This window comes from Falco punctatus (genome assembly GCF_963210335.1).
Source record: "Falco punctatus genome assembly, chromosome: 6".
NCBI lineage: Eukaryota > Metazoa > Chordata > Aves > Falconiformes > Falconidae > Falco > Falco punctatus.
Genome location: NC_137585.1, coordinates 71,175,165 through 71,185,212, shown reverse-complemented (window position 1 = coordinate 71,185,212; position 10,048 = coordinate 71,175,165). Strand labels below are relative to the sequence as shown.

At 42.4% G+C, this 10,048-nt stretch overlaps 1 long non-coding RNA gene across 3 annotated transcripts; it reads right to left on the bottom strand.

Moving 5' to 3' along the window:
• Window positions 1–36: 36 nt before the first annotated feature.
• On the bottom strand, window positions 37–8,602 carry LOC308065392. Of its 3 annotated transcripts, XR_013928754.1 has the most exons (4): window positions 8,083–8,602; window positions 6,731–6,807; window positions 3,533–3,706; window positions 37–1,387 (listed from the first exon to the last, which is right to left on the bottom strand). It is a non-coding gene; the product is annotated as an uncharacterized lncRNA (long non-coding RNA). The 3 variants fall into 3 exon arrangements; XR_013928755.1 differs by lacking the exon at window positions 6,731–6,807; XR_013928756.1 differs by lacking the exon at window positions 8,083–8,602 and having other exon boundaries at window positions 6,731–8,075.
• Between the last annotated feature and the right edge of the window lie 1,446 nt (window positions 8,603–10,048).

Sequence of the window (10,048 nt, the reverse complement as noted above, 5' to 3'; positions counted from 1 at the left end):
TGCCATGAACAAGCTGCCCTGCTTCCCTAATGAAGCTGAAAATAAGAAATATGTGGCACTGGCTGTGACAGTCTCAGTCAGAGGTGACAGGCTGACTTGGCCAAAGGAGATGACATTACATCTTGTCCCTAGGCTGGCATTACTGCTGCTGGGATTACACAACCTGACTTACAGAGCCTTGCTTCCACAACTGACAATTTTTGCATCACCAGGGACAGTAATCCATTACCTTTTCACTGCTCCACTTTTCCTCCACCATTCTGTTCACTGTGCAGCATTTAGAGCTGTAAAGGATGTTGATCGCCTCTCTTTCTCTCCACCTGGTTGTTTTTGAAGGATACTTACTGCAGCTGTTAGGTTTCCAGATAGCTTTCTTCATTGCTTTTTAGCCCTTCTAACCCTGGAGGAGGCCGTGAATGCCGCATTAAATAACCTAATTTTTGCACAGATTTTTGGTTATTCAGGGGAATGTTTGTGCCAAGTCTTAAAGTGGGGAGGAAAAGTGCTTTGGTTAACACTTTATTGCCATCATATGAGGAAAAGAATAGACACTGCGGTCTGTAACTTTCAGAATGAATAGCATATTAGAGCTATAAACTTTCTATAAAGTCAATGCAAACGCTGCACTTGGGTAAAGCTGCCCTGCATGGGGATGGCAGCTGAAGGCAGGCTGGAAACCCATGTGGGCTGACCTGCTGAGTGAATCTCAGCCCTTGGCACTGTGCAGAGTGACAGTCCCTTCTCCTCAGCCAATGGTGCTTTCTGAGGGCTACACTGAGAAGGCAGGGTGGGCTTCACAGTACTTTAGTATTATGACAGAGCCTGCAAACTATAATCTTTCCTCTACAAAATTTTATCAGTCCAGCACAGGGAGTCCTGGCTCTAACCTCCCTCTGGCCATGAAGCCAGGAGTTTGTTTTTTGTCACAGAAGCATGTGTTAATATAGTGCAGGCAAGCACTTAGGCCGTACTGTTAACAAAATATCAAGCACACAAGTGATAAAACCACAAGTATTACTTATTACAGGGTTTGTGCTTATTGCTGTAGAATTCAACTGAGAGTGTTTCCTAAATGGCGTTTGTAAAAGGTGTTTTTCATGGAAATAGCATTAGTAAACCCACTCACCTTTTTAAATATGCTTTTGTTCAAAATAAACCAGAGCAACTTTTAAAGCACGTACATTTACTTAAGCTTTTTTTTCTTCCTGCACCTTAATTTAAATGCTTCCTTTGATGTCTTTTTTTTGTTTTTAAAGGACAAAAATGTCCCCCACAAACAAACCCATAAATTCAGCTCTCACCTGTGCCCATATCCACTCTATCCACTGAGGAAGGGCCTTCTGTCTGACGTACTTTGGATGTTCCATTCTGATGGATCTGTAGAACTCTAAAAAACAAAGTTATGGGCTGTAGATGTCTTCACAGTGTCCGTGCTTGTTAAAAAGTAAGAAGTTATTTAAAAATAAATAAAGCCTGTCCAAGCAGTGAGGCTTGGAAAACAGACATGCGATCTGTAATTGAAGCATGGTGCTCTCTTTAGAGATCCCAGAACTGGGAGAGTGCTGTAGCTCCAGATAAGTCATTTCAGCATTTGTACTTTAGCTCCATTTCTAAAATACAGCACCTAGTATTTCCCTATGTTCCCTAGCGCCTACGGGTAGTAAATAAACTAAAGATTAAATAAGCACAAATAAATTAACAAGCCCCAGCTAAAGATGGCAGACATCTGAAGGGTCTGTGAAATATTTTGGTAGTAGGAATGCATATAACTACTACTATTTTCAGCCTTTACTAGGGTTCAGAGCCCAGGACTAGCTGGAAAGTTCAGGACTTTTTCTGTGGTATTTTGGCTCATATTTTCCTATAAAATGTGCAATTTCCGCATCAGGCCAGGGTCCTGGGAATTTAGCTGTACCTCTGTGTGGTTTTATGTATCCTGACACAAGGGACACCCCTTGGTGTATCAGTTCCTTTTTTTCTTCCCTCACATGGTGCCCTGAAAGAGTCACACACTGAAGAGTCTGGAGTGGTGTTTTTTTTCTGGTTAACCCAATTACTCCCCTTGCTTTATGATTCCTCTGATATTCTCTGTTTCACAGCAATTTAGAAAACAATCTAATTCCCCAACAACTATGTGTGAATGTACAGGAAGTGCTATCAATATATCCAAATCCTTTTAGTCTTAATAAACTAAGGTCATGAAGGTAAGTGTTTCTTCAAGGGGAAAATAATTAGCATAAATCTGGGACATCACTTGTAAAATGAGTTGATAAAAAGAAAGGTCTTTCTACTGAAACCAGAGGATCTCCCAACTTAAAGCAGTTCCAGTTTCTATATTTTACCATGTATTTATAATAAAGACTTAACTCACCTTTGATGTGAACTTCCTAGCAAAAGCTGAGGCTTAGAGACTGTCTATATTATAAGCACTTAATCATAAAGTACAGGAGAGCACACTTCATACCTTCATATGATTTATTTCCTTACAGGATAACCTTTAGGAACAAGAAGCCTAAATTGATTACCTAAATTTAATCAATCTAAATTGATTGATTAAAGAATCAGAAAATTAGAAAAGCTCTGGTATTTGGTTCAAAACTTCCCCCACTCCCCAAGAGGCTCTTTCCCACAATGTTTATGTTGGAAAAAAATAACCAGTACATACACAATGTAATCTTTCTACATTTTATATTTAAATAGTGCTAGAGATAAGGTTTCTATGACTTTTCAGTGCCTTCTATTTTTACTGAGGTAGAAAATAGGAATACAAATGCTTACCTGAATTGCCTGTATGGTAGAGGATGGTACAAACTGTTATCTTTGAATGTTTTCATTCATTCAAACTGTTTCCACTACCACCACCAAAAGTTATGCTTCCTAGAGATATACCTCTACACAAAACCTGAACCTCTGCATAAAGAAGTCGCTAGGGAAAGGTACACCTTTTAATTAATATTTGTTTCTCACCACATAGTTGTCACAAAGACTGTACTTCTATGGAGATGTACCATGTTTAGTGAGGGTTTCTTCTGAAAAGCTGGAAAATGTGGGTTTCAGCTCATGCTGATAAAAACTGCTGACCCCGCTAGGGACTACACAGCACTCAGCAGAGGCTGAAATGCCAGTTTAGCAGGAACAGAGGGAACCTCTATTTTAATAAGTTTATTCCACTTACAGACAGATGTGGGAAATTCAAACAATGTAATACTCCAAAGACTTTCCCTCAAGGTGTTTGAGCAACATATTAACTGAGGCCCCTCTAGCAAGCTCCGTTACCAGTACTTCGGACAGTCCTATGTGTTGCTTCTCTAACAGTACTAGAAAAGACTTCATCCTCCTATTGCATTCCTCAAACTGCAAGCAGGTAGCAGTTTAAAACTTTGCTTCATGGTGAGGATTTTCTTCTTAAAAGAATCTCAAAAGAGCTAGGAAACAGCAGCTATGGAATAATAATTTTGACGTATAGCAAAAAAGTTTCAGAACAAAGTTTCTGGTGGTTTCTGTACAGCTGAAGGAACATCTGTTATCTTACCCCAAACATGACTGTTGATTCCAGGAATGCTCGTGTGTTCTCAGTTCCTACTCTAACTGGTATATACAGAGCTTTCCTTTTTTCAGCCTACAGGTGGTTGCTGCAAGTTTCACCGTCGGTAAGTCATTTTCTTCAGTACTTCAGTACAGATTCTTCTATTTTTAGCCTTCTTTCCTAGGGATGTAAGGCACATGCAATCACACTATTAGTTTCTCAGTCCTCTATAGGCAACTTTCCAACTGGTTAGCTAATTTCATGAAAATTTGAAGGATAAAAGGCCTCAAATATATGAAGTTCCTTTCAGAGTTGGGAAAGTTGGCAGCAACTCTATTATCTCAACAACCAAGGCAAAGACAGGGGGAGTTCAGCCATTATCCATTTGGGCTGGCAGAAAGCAGCCCGTGTTTCACACTTGTGTAATGGCTGATGGATCTGTGTGTGCCTGGCAGATGATGGGGTCGGGGAAAGAGGAATTCTGTTCTGCAGGACATAGGGAAGGCTCACGGTTAGTGCTGGGAAAAGACAAGAGGGAAAGCACTGCAGGGAAAGGATGTGAATCTGTATGACACTGGCTTTTCATTATTTCCACAGTTTGTTAAAACAACTTGTTAAAAAAAAAAAAAGATATTATCAATTTGTTGAAGTAGTGAACTTAAGATATTATGTTTCTACCACCACACACTTCTCAGTAGTCATTGGATTGTCTGTCTGGATGTGGTCCCCTGCCTCTGCATATACATTTTTTTTTCTCTCTGTGAAAATGACCATAACCTAAATATCCTTTCTCTTATGAGAATATTTCCATAAAAATAATGATACTGAGATGTCCTGGCATGACAGCTGTCATAGCTAAAGCACTCTTTATTTATCCAGTTGTAGCTACAGCCATGACTTTATGAGGGAAACTACTGGTAGTTTGCAGAAACTTACCTTAATTATTTATCAAAAGCCTCACATGTGTAACTTGTTTTGTAGCCAAGTCCAAGCATCTTTACAAAATACAACAGTTGACTGCACAGGCTAACTTTTGTCTCCTTATTCTAATATTTTAGACATATTTGTCACTACTGTTACTTCTTTTTAGCCTCAATAGTGAGTATAATGTTGTCTCTTGACACTTGTGTTTGCTAAAAGGAGATAATGAGTATAATTATGATTGCTTCTTTTACACCATGTGGTTTGTTAATAAAAATTACACAATATCATTCTTCCCTGAACACAGTAAAAAAAATTTCTTTCATTATCCATCCCAAGATGCATTCAAAAGTGTTTTGCTCAGAAAATCTGCAGACCTTCTTTCTGAGCTATGCTACCAAGCCTTTCCCGATTCCCTCTTGATCTTTTGCTTCTTTCACTGTCTTTGGCTCCTTCTAATCAGGCATGAGGCTTCCTCTGAGATTTTCCTCAGCAGTAACTGTTCTTCTGGCCAGGCTACTTTAATCTCAAATAGCTAACTGATTCAGCTGCCTGTGGCCTCTTAGAGACAGGAGAGAAAAGGAAGAATAGGAGCTTAGACACTGAAAACAAGACGCAAACTACATCTTTGCCTGGACCAACCAGAGACTAAGGCACTGTACCTTTTCAAATGGCAAGGAACCTCTACAGTTCTTCCTCTGCATTGCCCTGAAAATGGCCTATGAGACAGGGTAACAGTATCCTTCATTTTCTTTCACCACTAAATACAAAGAAGTTCAACTGCTCCATCATTTAGTCTGAGTAGAAGAGAGATAACGTGCTCATTAGCCTCAGTGAAATTCGATATTCCTCACTGATCAGAAAGCAATTCCTTCTGAAGAGCACATTCTCCTGGATCCCTCTCGTGGCAACAGAGAACAGTCGCAATAGAGAAAAGGCTGGTATTTTCCAGAGGAAACAAAATATCCACGACAAGGAAAAGAATTGGAGATGTATATTTTCTACACTGAATGTCTTGCCACTTGTTCTTGAAAACATGTAACATGTCCCGATTACAACAGAGAAGTTTTTTCCACTGGATTCAGAAAGAGGCCTGCATCGTATTCACAGGAACAGCATTCAAGCATTCACAGGTCAGGCACTCAAACACATTACTTTGGAAAGATAAAATTATGTTTTCCATTAACTCAATCCCTTTCAGCTCAAGGTAAATAGGTCTAATGGTTTCCATTCTATATTTCTAAATTGCTTTTCAAAACATCCTCCTCAGCAGCATCTTGCTCCCTGACGACACCCACACTCAGCCACGACGCTGGGTGATGACCCAGCTGATATTATTTCCAAAGTTTCCTGGTCTCATTTCTGCATCCAACCTGCACTCCTGGCTCAACTTTCCCTCTTGATAAAAGAGATAATAATTAGACCTCTATTTTGCTAAGGAGTGCCTTTGCTCTTTGCTTCCTCTATTCCTGAGCTCCTCCTCTAGTCACCCGCTGCATTTTGCTGTTGCACTCATTCCTGTCATTTAGCTTTTTTTTGACATCTAGTCTTCAAGCAGTGATAATTATTTTCCTTCAATAATTTCCTCCTGACCGCTTTCTTCCTTTCTTTCACCAGTACTTTTATTTATATTCATGTCTTATTAGGTTCTTGTTTTCTTTGTTGTTCTCTTATTTTGTTTTCATTTCTGGGAGTTCTTCTGATCATTCTTCATTAAACTGCTTTTTACTCCACTCAGTCACTGGTCTGGCTCGTTCTCTATATCCACTTCTATTTTCATGCTGAAATACCACCCCTGCCAACATTTCCACCACTACAGAGTCTTCAGTACTTGTACATTCATAGGCAAGTATGTCCACTCAACTACTAGTATTAGAAAAACTTCTTTAGAGTCTGCATACCTTCTAACTACCGTATCACTTCACAGTGTCCAAAGCAACAGCTGAATGCTTGTTAATCATTATTAATTCTGTGAGATGGAAATTTGTGTTTGTAATAAACCCAACAATATCTGTAGCCGCCAGGAAGAGGCGAAGAGTGGGAAAGATGGTTGGATGTCTTTGTAAATGAGATTTACAGCCCTCTACACACAGTTCCTTCCAATGCTGATTTATTTAAATGTCTGTACATAGCAGACTATAATATGTACAAACTTCATACCAGGGGAGAAAACAAAGGCTGGACAGCTGTTACGTCCAATAGGCAAACTAAAAAGTAAAGGCATCTCTATTCCCAGAAGTGGATTTTAAAAAATGAAATGTTATGTTGGCCTTTACTACTTACTATTGTATTAAAATGATGAGCATTTCTGATATATGAAACTTCTTTTATAGCCTCTGGTTCCCAAAATGAAGAGAAACCTTGTTTTGTTAAATTAATAGTTCTAAAAAAAAAAAAAAAAAAAGCTGTATTCCTACAGGTTGGTTCATGTCACACTGCCTTTAAATACTGCCCCGTCCCCCCCACTGCAATGTCAGCACATGCTCCTGCCAAACAGCCTTGGGACAGGCTGAGCTGCGTTAACATTTCCTCAACAGAGACATTAATAGTGTCTCCCTCCCACACTGTGCAGCTGATGATTTTCATGAAATGCATAGAGAATTCATGTATTTGAACTCTTACTTCTGCATCAGTATTGGTTGGAATCAGCCAACCAGCTCCAAAGTTACTGCAGATGGGGGGTTGATGGGCAGCCTGTATGCCAGTAAAAGCCCCATTTCTTTAAGAAATCACACTAAAATAAAAAACCCTCTAAGCTCCTACCTGTCAAGATTTCAAATAAGAGCTTTAAAACATGATAAAGTGCATCCTATGGGTTTATGTACCAGAGAACAGATTTAGAGTGGTTAGTGTTTGAGAGAAAAATAAATGCACGATCTAGGCATACTCATTAATATGTTGGGGTTTGGCAACAGTGAAATTGTGAAGTATTTTTTTCCTATGAGGCAATTCAGCTCCTACTGATATTTTTCACTTGTACTTTTCGATTTTTAGCACTTTACAAGTGAAAGCCTGCTGCTGAGGGACACAAAAGAGACACTGGTCTCCCATCCTTCCTCCAAATTTTTTTAAAAAGTGTATTTATGAGCACTAGTATCTTGGCTGTGAAAAAAATGCTGCCTAAAAAAGGTGCAGAACACTGGAATGAACCCTTCAGCTGTCTGCTCCTCCCTCCGACCCATCCACCTCCATTGCTTCCCTTGGGTCTCAGCGTAATTTTTAATACCTATATGGGGATTTCGAACTCACAAAACTCACGCATAATTTTTGGTGCCTGCTGTGCGACACTGTGGCTCTCCAAGGAGGCAAAAGAAGAGCTTTTTCTATTGTTTCTGTGGTAAAGGACGCTGGGTCAGTTGGTTAAACAAAGAGCGCCCCCCGATTTTCACACTGCAATAGCTGAGAGGGTGAGGGTGCGGTCTGCTCCTCCCTCAACAAGGGCGGGAAGCCGAAGCTTTTTCCCAACCCGATGCTTTTTGCCCACAAATAACGTGAATACTCATTAGACAGTCTACTGAACGCCAGTCTTCCCTATAACTTTGAAATGCACAACTTTCTTCTCTCCTCCTCTCAGCTACAAGTTGTTGTGGTTTGGTGTTCTGTTTTTTTTTCTCCTTTCCCCTCACCCCACTGACCTTTTGCTAGTACTTTAGGCTGTGGGTGGAGCAGCGTCTTTGTGCTTTGTTTCTCGCCCGGCTCCCTCTGAGCGCGGAGGGCGGGGCGGCGGCGGCAGCTTCCCTCAGCGCCGGAAAAGCTTTTCCCGCCCTTTTCCTGACGCGCCCGCTGCTACCGCTACGGCCGCTAGCGGCGCGCGGCTCCGCCCCACCCCGCTTCCCGCCTTCCACTGCGCGTGCGTGGGCCGGGGAGGCGGCGTGGGTGCCATGGCAACGGGGCGCGGGAGGTAGATGGGGGGAGGCTGCGCCTGGTGGTCCCGCTCCCGCTGCAGGCGGAGCAGGGGCTGCGCTTCAGCGTTGTGTTTTTATTTCTGGAGCGCTGTGTCTCTGAGCCAGCCGGCTGCCTCTCACCCCCCGGCGGCGGCGGGGCAAAGGCTGTGGAGAACTTGTCTTTCCGCGCGGAGGAGGCTCTCCCCCCGACTTCGTTCCTTCTGCCCGTGCCAAAGGGGAGGAGGGGGCAGGGTGCTGTGGAGGCGGGGAGGTAAGGTCCTGCCGGTGGGCCGCGGGACGGGGCCGGTGGGTGAGGGGGGCTGGAGCAGCCTGGCAGCGCTGTCGTGGGCGTGGGGCCGGGCAAGTGCCTTCTGCAGGTGGCCGGCACCGGGCTGGGGTTCAGGCCCTCCTCTTCCCCCGGCCTAGGCGTGCACTGCTGGGGTGAATCTCAAGGGCTTTGCTGAAAAGCTCGGAGTCCTCGACTCAGGCAGTTACTAGGTGACTTCACAGGTGATTGTCTACAAAGAAATGCTTTTAGCTATGATATGTGTCCACCTGTTTTTGCAAGGAACTCATTTTAACTTTTTTTCCCCCCTTTAAAGTTTAGAGAGGAATGATGCTAGTGCTTTGCAGAGTGTGTTACCCACTGCGTTACTGTGTGTTGCAGGGTCCATCTTCAGGGCTTGATGTGGAGTCCCACTGCTCTGTAAAAAGACTTCGACATGGCAATACAGGTTTGACTCTTCTGGAGTATTGATACCACTTTTTAAGGAAATAAAGTTAAGCTGCAGGGTATAAACTGACCTGACCAAATTTACTTTTTGTGCAAGTATGCACCTGATTCTGACTTTTAGCTTTTCTTGCTTTTCATGGGTATGGGCTGTAAAACTTTGCACACATCCTATAAAGCCTCAAATCTTACTGCTTGTAGGTGAATGAAAATGCTGCACAAATATGGATCTCCCAGTACTTTTGAAGAGTGTTTGGATGTCATGCTGGGCTGTAGTTTAAAAACTCGGAAGAGATCAGGGTAGGAAGACTGATTTGTAAGAGTCCTGCCTATACGCACTGAAAAAAATTTGCATCATGTCCTCTGGTTGCCTGATAAATGCATGAGAAATCCTGGGCTCCTCAGCTGGTGTGTGAGGCGTTGGCTTCAGCACTGCTGTATGAGCACATACACACACAAAGTGTTACGTAGCTTGTTAGCTTTCTGTGCTTTGGGAACCGCTGCTCTTGGTTGTGCTCGAATGTGTGAGCTGACTGCAGGCTACAGCTTACTGATGCCCCATTTCATGAGAGATGGGAAACAGAAGACAAGACAGTTGCTGGCAATTATTGAGAACATTTAAAGCCTGGAGGTCAGAGGTATCTGCTGCAGGGGGACAGTGGAAACAGGCTGCTCTAGATGAAAGGCAGTCCCTCTTTCTCACTGCAGACTTAGCCAACAGTTTGCCTTTACCTATAAGGACCTCTGGACTTCTCTCTCTCTCGGGTTTTTTGGGTTGTTGGTTTTTTTTTTTTTTACATTTTATTAAGGAACAGGCCAAATTCTGACCAGGAACCCAATCATCCTCACAAAATCTGTCACAGACCCTGCTGGGAGTGTGTAAAACGGAGTGTGATTCAGGCAACTGGCTGAAAAAACTGACATAAGCACCTTCTCTGAAGTGTGCACATTCCAGCACAAAGTATTCTAAAAATTATATCCAATTAA